This window comes from Lontra canadensis, unplaced genomic scaffold, assembly GCF_010015895.1.
Source record: "Lontra canadensis isolate GAN:19392208 unplaced genomic scaffold, GSC_riverotter_1.0 scaffold53, whole genome shotgun sequence".
In the NCBI taxonomy this organism is placed as follows: Eukaryota; Metazoa; Chordata; class Mammalia; order Carnivora; family Mustelidae; genus Lontra; species Lontra canadensis.
Window position 1 is genome coordinate 4,665,256 of NW_022631047.1, and position 9,508 is coordinate 4,674,763.

Genomic DNA, 9,508 nt, shown 5'->3' on the forward strand with positions numbered 1-9,508 from the left:
TACTTAAAAATAAAACTCTTTAAAAGGGGGTGCCTGGGTTGCTAAGTCAGTTAAACTTCTGCCTTCACCTCAGGTCATGATCTCAGAGTCCTGGGATCATGCCCCGTGTAGGTCTCCCTGCTCTGTGGAGTCTGCTTCTCCCTCTCATGCTCTCTCTTGCTCTCTATCTCAAATATATAAAGTATTTTAAAAATCTTTAAAAAAGAGCTAAAAAACAATAAATCATTCTCCCCATCTGGTGCTCTCTCTTGCTATCTCAAATAAATAAAGTCTTTAAAAAAATCTTTGAAAAATAGATCAACAACAATAAAACAATTGATTATCCATTGCATGCTAGAAATTGTATCATATTTAGATCATATTTATCTAATCCTCATGAATTTCGTTCTTCATTATTGTTTTTCAGTGAACAACCATTTAAATGTTTGATGAACTAAACAACCATTTAAATGTTTGATGAACCATTTAAATGTTTGATGATTTTGGAAAAAAAAAAAAAGTAGCTTATCAAAGATAATCAGGGAGGTCAATGATTGAAAGGGCTTTCATATCAACCCTAAGTGCCAGAGGAAGTCTTCGGAATGTTTGAGAAGTTATATGATCTGATTTATGTTTTGACAGGATTACACTGGCTGTTGTCCTGAGCACTGAAACCCTCTAATTCATTATCCAGATTAAGAATGAGGGTGGCTTGCAGTAGGCAAATAGCAGTAGATAAGGTAAAAAGGGACTGGATGTTTTATTTTCCTAAAACAAAGGCAAAAGAATGTACTGAAACAGCACATGTAAGCTCAAAGAGGGAACTGGGTTTGACTATGCTGCTAAAGGTTTTAGTTGGTGGGGTTTTGTTATAGCCCGGAAGGGAAAAGTTGTTGAAAAGCAAGTTGAAAAGATGGAGAAGAACAATAGTTTAGTTCTAAGCATGTTGAGTTTCTGTCAAGTAGGAAATTGAGTAAGTTTGAACTTAACTAGGAGGTAATTGGATAGATTAACCTGCTCAAAGCTCAGAGGCGGTTCTGACTTTGCACTTGTAATGTGCAAAAATATACATAACAAAACAGCACATAGATAAAGGCTTGTGAGTGACTGAGCTCATCAGGTAAGTGGTTGTAAAGGTAAAAGAAGAATTTAAGAGGCAGAACTCTGGGGAATTGAAATGTTAAGGAAATAGAGAATCTATCGAAGGAGACCAAGGAAGAGGCGTTGCTGTAGGTGGATAATCAGGGAGGAATTAAATGGTCTAATAACCATGTGGAGAACATGTTTCAACTAGAGTGATCAACAGTTCATAGTTAAATCAAATGCTAAATCGTGTGCCCACCTTTATCCAAAAATGTTAGATTATAATCATGTTCTCAGGTAATTAGAGATCTCTTCAGGGAGGCAAAGGCAATATACAGTCTTTGGATAATGATAAACCAATAATGAGAGTCAACCATTCACTAGGAAAAGTATATGACACATATGCTGGAGGGCACCAGATGCCTAACAAGAGTGGAGAAATAAATACAGGCCAGATCTGGACAGGATGGAAATCCAATTGAGATGAGACTAGCAATTCTTGCCCCTTTGCCCTCTTTCTTAACTCACATTTTTTGAGGAGAGTAAGTAGGCTAAGAAGCTAAGTAAAGGTTTAATTTAGTTGTTGGGCTAAGGCAGCAGAAATTTGTGTCAAGAACACAAGAGGGAACCCTGGTGAACCCATTTGCTCAAATCTCAGTTCCTGAAATTGGGTTAAGTGGTTACAAACTAAATGTGCCCCTTGTACAGGGTGAAAGCAAAGATAAAGTTCCTTAAATGTTAATATGATATATTATACCTCAAAAAATAACCCCCAGAAGAGGAGAAAGAACAACAGGGACAAAAACAAAGAAAATTATAGAAAATAAAAATAGATTAAAGAACTTCTAGGTAATGAGTCATCAGACTCCCATATAAAATAACTGTATTTAGTATTTTAGATATATAAAAAAATTAAACATGTGGTAGAAAACTAGGAACTCCACATGTATAATAACCAAACTTAAAAACTCAGTGGATGTATTTAATGACCTATTTCCTACAAGCAAAGAGATAATGAACAGGAAGAGTGAGAAAGAGAGAAGGAGAGAGAAAGTGCTCACATGGGACAGGCTATATCTAGAGACTAGAGAAGAGAAGCAAATTCAATGCAAAGAAAACAAAGACATAAGAGAAGAAACAGAAATTTATGAGGAAGAAAATATAATAAGAAGAATGAAAATCAAATTCTAAGAATTTTGGGGGGGAAGTTCTAGTAAAACTGATAAATCTCTGGCAAATTGCCTCAAGAAAATAAGAGAACAGCTAACTAATACCAGAAATGGAAAAGGAACATCATTAATATAAGAGGATAAGAGGATATAAATAAATTTATTAAGTAGATGAATTTAGATAAATTGTAATTTATATAATCTTACATATAAAGAAGTAAAATATCTGGATAGTTCTATAAATAAAGGAATTGAATATATAATATATATTTTTCAATCTTACTAAGTAAGATTTAGGTTCAGAAGACTTTATTAATGAATTCTACAAGCATGAATGGAAAAAACAAAGAGATACTAGCCAGCACAATAAGGAAGAAAATTTAACAAAAATGTAAATATATAATGATAATACTATAAATGAAGAAATACTATAAATGAAGAAGTAAAATTTCATTCTAACCAAAATTTATTATTTTTTATCTAGAATACATAAATGAATATAGGATTAAATAAAAGATTTTAGAAGCTTGGTAGATGCAGGCCTAAAATATGAAAATAAACTGACCAGAAACAAAAAGCTAATATATGAACAGTTATTATAATTAATCAAAATAACAAATATTTAGAAATAGATTTCATATAAATTATTAATAGGTCTACAAAACAAAATATAAAATACTGTTAAGAGTAAACCAAAATAAATGGAGGTATATATCCTGTCTATTGGAGGAATATATATATAGAAAATTTAAAGGACTTACCCGATTGTGAGGTCTGGCAAGTACAAAATCCGTAGAGAGGATGGCAGGGTGGAAATTCATGCAGGAGTTTCTGTTACAGCATTGAAGCAGAATTTCTTCTTCACTGGGAAAGTTCAGTTTTTGCTTTTAAGCCCTTTTGACTGATTGGATGAGGTCCACCAACATCATTAATGGTAGTCTGCTTTATTTAAAGTCAACTGATTTGTAAATCTTAACCATATCTGCAAGATACCTTTATAGCAACCCCTAGATTATTTTTTGAGGAAATTTATGGGACTATAACATAACCAAATTGACACTTAAAAGTAATCATCAGGGTAGAGCAATTGACAAATTAGTTGTTATCTTTTCCATTTACCTATGAGAAAACAGAATCATTGATGTTATACCAGATCCCCAGTTTCACTAAACTTACTTGTAGCTGAGCTAAGATTTTCATTCAGGTCTAGTAGGCTCTGAAATTTGAAATTTTAACTAATATACTATAAAACCAAGAACATGGAAATATTTTTTAAACTACTTTGGGAACAAAATGATATTTCTCTGGTTTCCATTTGTCTCTTTTTTCACATGTGTGGGAGGTTGAGTAATAGTCGGATACAGTCAGGATGGAGAACTAACTCTTCTGGTCATAGGGCAGGTAGAGGAAATGATTATGGACAAGAATGTAGAGGTGATCCTATCAACATTCCATATACAACAATCCTATATTTCCTTTGGTAATTGAAATAACTGGTTTAGTGCTATTAACATTTTTTTCTTTAGAATATGAAGTATAAATATTTGATCTGAATTTTCTTTGATGAGTGCTTAATGTTTAGGGCCAATTGCATGTTAAGCTATTAAATGTCAAGTCATTTGGAGACATAAAGAGATGACAAAAAAGGTGTTTTACTTTATTGATAAAAAAGGTTGAAGAGCACATTTTTCATACTCTTTTTCACAAAGTAAACAGCTCCTTCTGACTCATTTTAGCTTTTTCAAATAAAATATTGCATTATCATTGTAGGTAGTGAGGTCAATTAGTACATGCTTCTGTAAAGTGTTCTGTTCTTAGCATCAAAGGAGATACTAGTAAAAGGGTTGTTCTTGTCAACTTCATTCATATTCAAGTTGTCTAAATTATAAACATTCTGTCTTAAAAGCTTTTATATTTTCTGAATTGTTCAATTACATTACTTCTTTATCAAACTGTCAAATTTATATTACTTCAATCATATATCTTTTTTTTCTCAATCTATCTTTGGCAATCCTTCTCAAACATGACTTTAAAAAAATTTATCTATTTTCAGTTCTCTAAATGGCAAAATGTATAGTTTAAGCTTTGTATTATTTGAAAGGGTGTTTACATTTCTGACAATATTATGAAACATCGAGTTTGAGCAATGATCTGTGATATGGGTAAATTCTTATTGTTATGCAGTCAATAATATTTCTTTGTCTTCTTCTCCAGATATATTATTAAGTGAATGTTATAGTTCCATGTTATTTACCATGAGGCAAATATTATATGGAGGAGGTTGAGGATTAGGGAACACATGCAAAGGGGAAAAAGTCAAATTTTGTCCAGGACCATCCTTTCCTCCTGATCTACCTTCAACATTAGAAAACAGAAATGTTGAAAGTAAAAGGAAAGAAAAAAATAATCCATACACTGTAAAAATAATAAAGCCAATTTATATAAGTAAGACCAACATCATGTAAGAGTTTCAGAAAAAAATCATGGCTGAACTTAAAGAGGGACATCTCATAGTAATAAAATGTTAAGTTAAACATCCGTATATGATAACACTCCATTTGTATGCATGTAATAACAAAATTTAAATATATCTGAGGCAAAACTGACAAATAAATGGAGACATGGACAAATTCAGTCATCTTTGGAAACTGAAGACTACCTCTCAGTAAATCATAGAGGCCCCTAGAACCCCTCCAATATATATATATACATATATACATGTATATATGTATATATATATATACACACATACACACACACATACATATATACATACATATACATACACATACATATATATACACACATACATATATACACACACACACACACACACATACATACACACACTAATTGAACAGCCTGAAAAACAAACAAAATGACATCTATAAAGCACATCCACCAATACCTCCTCAATGGAAAGTATTTCCAAATGCACTTGGAGCACTTGCCAAAATGGATCACGTGCTGCTCAATAAGAACAAGCCTACACTAATTTCAAAAGACAAATTAAAACCCAAAAACATTATGTTCTTTAACAACAGTGAATTTAAGCTAGAATTGAGTAATCGAACGATAAGTGGAAAATCCCTTAAGCAAGCAAACAATATATTTCTGAATAACGCATAGGTTAAAGGAAAAATAAAACTAGAAATTTGAATATTCCAAAACAGAAAATGGAAATAGGACAACAATTGTGAGGGAGCTAAAGACATGCATAGAGGGAAATTTATAGCCTAAATATTTGTTAGAAAAGGAGAAAAGCTTAAAAAAAAATCAACTAGTAGAACTTTCTTAATTATCTAAAAAAAAGGATATTAAATTAAACATAAATGCAAGTAGAAGAAAAAAAAGAGAAAAAGGACATTAAGTTAAGCATAAATGCAAGTAGAAGAAAGGAAATAGAGAATACCAGAAATCAATAAAATGAAAAAGGAATATGCAAAGACAAGTTTAGCACACCAAAACTTAAGTTCTTCGAAAACTATGTGAAATTACTAAACCACTAGCAGGTTTTATTATGAAGAATAAGAGAGAAGAATACAAATTGCTAATCCTGGGAATGAAAAAAAGAAGAGATTACCACTTCAGATTTTTAAAACATAAAAATAACATGCACAACTCTAGGAAAATAAAAAATTTGGATGGATGGACATATTTCTTGAAAAATATAACTTGACAAAAACAGAAAAGGTTTAAACCCTCTGTGTGGTCCTATAGTTATTAAAGAAATATGAAATGTAAATCAAGACTTTCCTACAAAGTATATTCAGTGATAAATTATTTGAAATATTTAAGTAATAAATAGCATCAATTTTAAATGAAATCTTCCAGAGAGTCAAAACAAACTTATAAAAGACCTTTTCCTAATTCATTTTATGAAGTCATCAAACCTTTCTGAAGCCAAGACAAGACAATAAAGTTCAACTTCTTTAATAAGTAAAATTTTCAATATTATCAAAGATAAGATGAACAAATTAAATTCAACAATAAGTCAAAAGGACATTGCCTCACAAATACCAGAATGCAAATTTTGTTTAACATTTGCTAGTATTAACAGAAAATATAATAATCTCCATAAAAACCATAAAAACATTTAATAAATTCTAACATTTATAAACGATAAAGAATTTTCAGCATTCTAGGAATAAAAAAGATTTTATTGTATATTCTGTATATAGCTAAGATGACACTTTGAGGAAAGCCATGCATCAAATTCAATATGATCTAGGGGTTTTTCTTCCTTTTTTCTTTCTCTTTTTTTTTTCTTTCTTTTTTACGAAAATCAATATTATAGACATTTTGCTGAGTATTCCACAGATAGGGATTCTCCTCCTAGCAAATGTCATTAGTCCTTTTATCAGGAGGTAAGCTATCAGCATATTTCCAAAGAAATTGGTCCAGGCCATCTGCTTTCTTTCCTAGGAAGAATATTCAGTAATATGAGAGAAACGGGTTGCAGACCAGATAAATTTGCTCTAACTCTTTTTTTCCACAGAAAAACACATGCATTAGATTTTCTCATGATAAGTGAATTTTATTTCTATTTTGATTCTAGGGAAGTTAATTTATATTTCCTGTGTCATGGATATAAAAAGTTTTTTTTTTTTTTTAAATTTCATTTAGATAAGTAAATGCGTCTATTACCCAGTTTTGTTTTGCAGCACCTTCTTTGCTCACTTGGACTGAAAACAAGATTGTTTCATTAGGCTGCTTCTTTTTGTCAAAATTGTAGAAACAGCTAATTGCAGACATCATTAACTATTTCAAGTCCTGACTTCACTGGTGACAAAAATTCTTTGCTTGATCAAACTTTTAGTCAGACTCCTAAATTTTCTTCTCATATTTTTTTTTTTATAAATTCCAGTTTTAGCAAGAATCTTGCTAAGTCAGTTTAATAAAAACCCTCCACTTTCAGTGTCTGATCACCCTTGATATCTAATCAGGCTCCTTATCTTCCACCTTCTTGTAGGTCATGTCTGACCACATTAAGTCAGATTAGTGAAATCTCCCCTTACTCTTATGTTACCTCTTAGTAATTTCCTATCCACTGATCCCCACCTTTCTCCATGGCTATAAATTTCTACTTTACCCAGGCTCTCTTTGAGGTTGACCCCAATCTTTTTCCCCCACTGCAAAATCCCATTGCAGGTGTCAGTATACCTATTGTGATGGTCTTGAATAAAGTCTTCTTTACCATCTTTAACAAATATTCATATACACACACACCCTGATCCTATCTGTCAGTGATTAGTGGAGTCAGTGCAACAATTCACTAGATCAGGAAATACGTGAGGGGCATTGACAATTTTGAGTAACAGTTCTAAGTTCACCCGAATTTTTTTAATTAATATTTTTTCCTGGTTAAGGCAGGAAAAACAGGAACAAGAAAAAAGAATCAGGTATTCTATGGTAGTTGTAGGATTGACAGCTTAATTCTGGATTTTCCTACAAGCGTAAGACTGATACTTCCTTCCCGCTTGCACACCTAAGAGTTCTGAGTTCCACAAGTCAGGTGCAAGTGGGAGATATTCTTGTAGCAGTGATAAAAACATAATTGCATGAGTTAGCCAACGTAGTCAAAAGGCGAACTATGAACAAATTTTAGCCAGCAGGTTAGCTAAGCTAATAGAGAATTTTTGTAGTGTACTGTTATTTTTTATTGTTGTTGAATCTTAAAAAAAAAAAAATGTCATTTAGAGACAGGGAGATTAGTGGTTTTGCTTTTTTTTTTTTTGCAGTATCCAGCCAGGAAAAGTTCAGTTGAGTTCAAATCATATATTCAGAGAAGCATATTAATTCTGCTTTGATTTAAGAGAGAGTTGCTTATTCAAGTGTTGATAGAGCCTGGATGTACCTCATGAAGCACTAGAACATAGAGATTAAAGGAAGACGCTTAATAAATTGAAAGTCTTGATTTGAATTCTCATTTGTGACATTGGTCTAGAACAAACTAAATTGACCATATATAGATGAAGATAATTAAAACAGCATGTGGTGCTATGAGGATTGAATGATATATCTATGATGTTTAGGATAGTTGCCAGAACACTGCACACAGTAAAGGTAAGCTATCACTACATAGACAACACGATGATAGCAGAAGTGTCTAGGCAGAAGTAACTTTTTGCTGTCAGGCAGAGAGCCGTGCAAGAATCTAGGAGGGCTCATAAAAAGCAAATACATATTGTAAGCAGTGCCTGAGGGTACAGTTAAATAGGTTCTAAATATGTAGGGAGTGAGACTGGTCCCTATATTTTAAATTTCTGTAATTTCTGATTTTAAATTAGAGTTATTTCTGCTCTTTCCTTTTGGAAATCTTCCCCCAAATTAAAAAGAACAAATACAAGTTTTTTTTTAAAAATCAGGAGATATCTATAGCCTTAAATTAAAATATATGAAGGAGGACTACTAAATGCAGTTAAGCTCAAAATGGGGTGATTAAGATCAAGTCACCTACAAATAAAACTGATAGAAAACTACAGTTCACTAAAGTAGAATTTTGTTCTCTCAGGAAGAAAGCTAACACTCCCTCATGTGGGTCGATTAGGTGTATTCACAGGTTGGTACTGTGAACTTTTTTGGACCACATATGTTATCACAAATTTAGTGTGATAAACAATTCTGAACCAAGGATGCAAAAAAAAAAAAAAAAAGGCGGGGGTGACTTATTTATGGGCAGATAGCTGTTTATGAGACAAATTGAGGAAAGAGTCTCAATTTCAAAAGGCCGATGCATCAATTTCATAGTTGCTAATGCATGTATACTTGGAGAAGAAACAATTTAAGGAAATAGTATTTTGCAATGGGTATGTACAACCTTAACTGGATCAAACTGATATTAGTTATTTGTCAGTATGATGCAATGGGAAGTAAATAATATCACGTCTATATTTTTGTTAAGAACAGTTTTAAACTGACTCTAATCATGAAAAAAAATGATCAGACAATCCATAAGAAAACTGGTGTGGGATCTTGAACATTGTCAATTTGATGAAAGACAAAAGTGTCAGGGGACTCTTCTGAGTTAAAGGAGATTAAAGAAACAGGATAACAAGGGGCAGTCAATGATCAGTCACTGGATTCTGGAAAGAAAATTGCCACAAATGACATTTTGAGGAAAATTGGGGCACTTTGAATATGGGCTGAATAGTAGGTACTATTAGAGCATTAATGTGAAATTTCTTATGTGTAATAATGGTAGTTTTAAAAAAATATGGTGGTAAGAGCTTAACATGACATTTACCCTCTTCATGGATTTTTAAATGTACAGTACA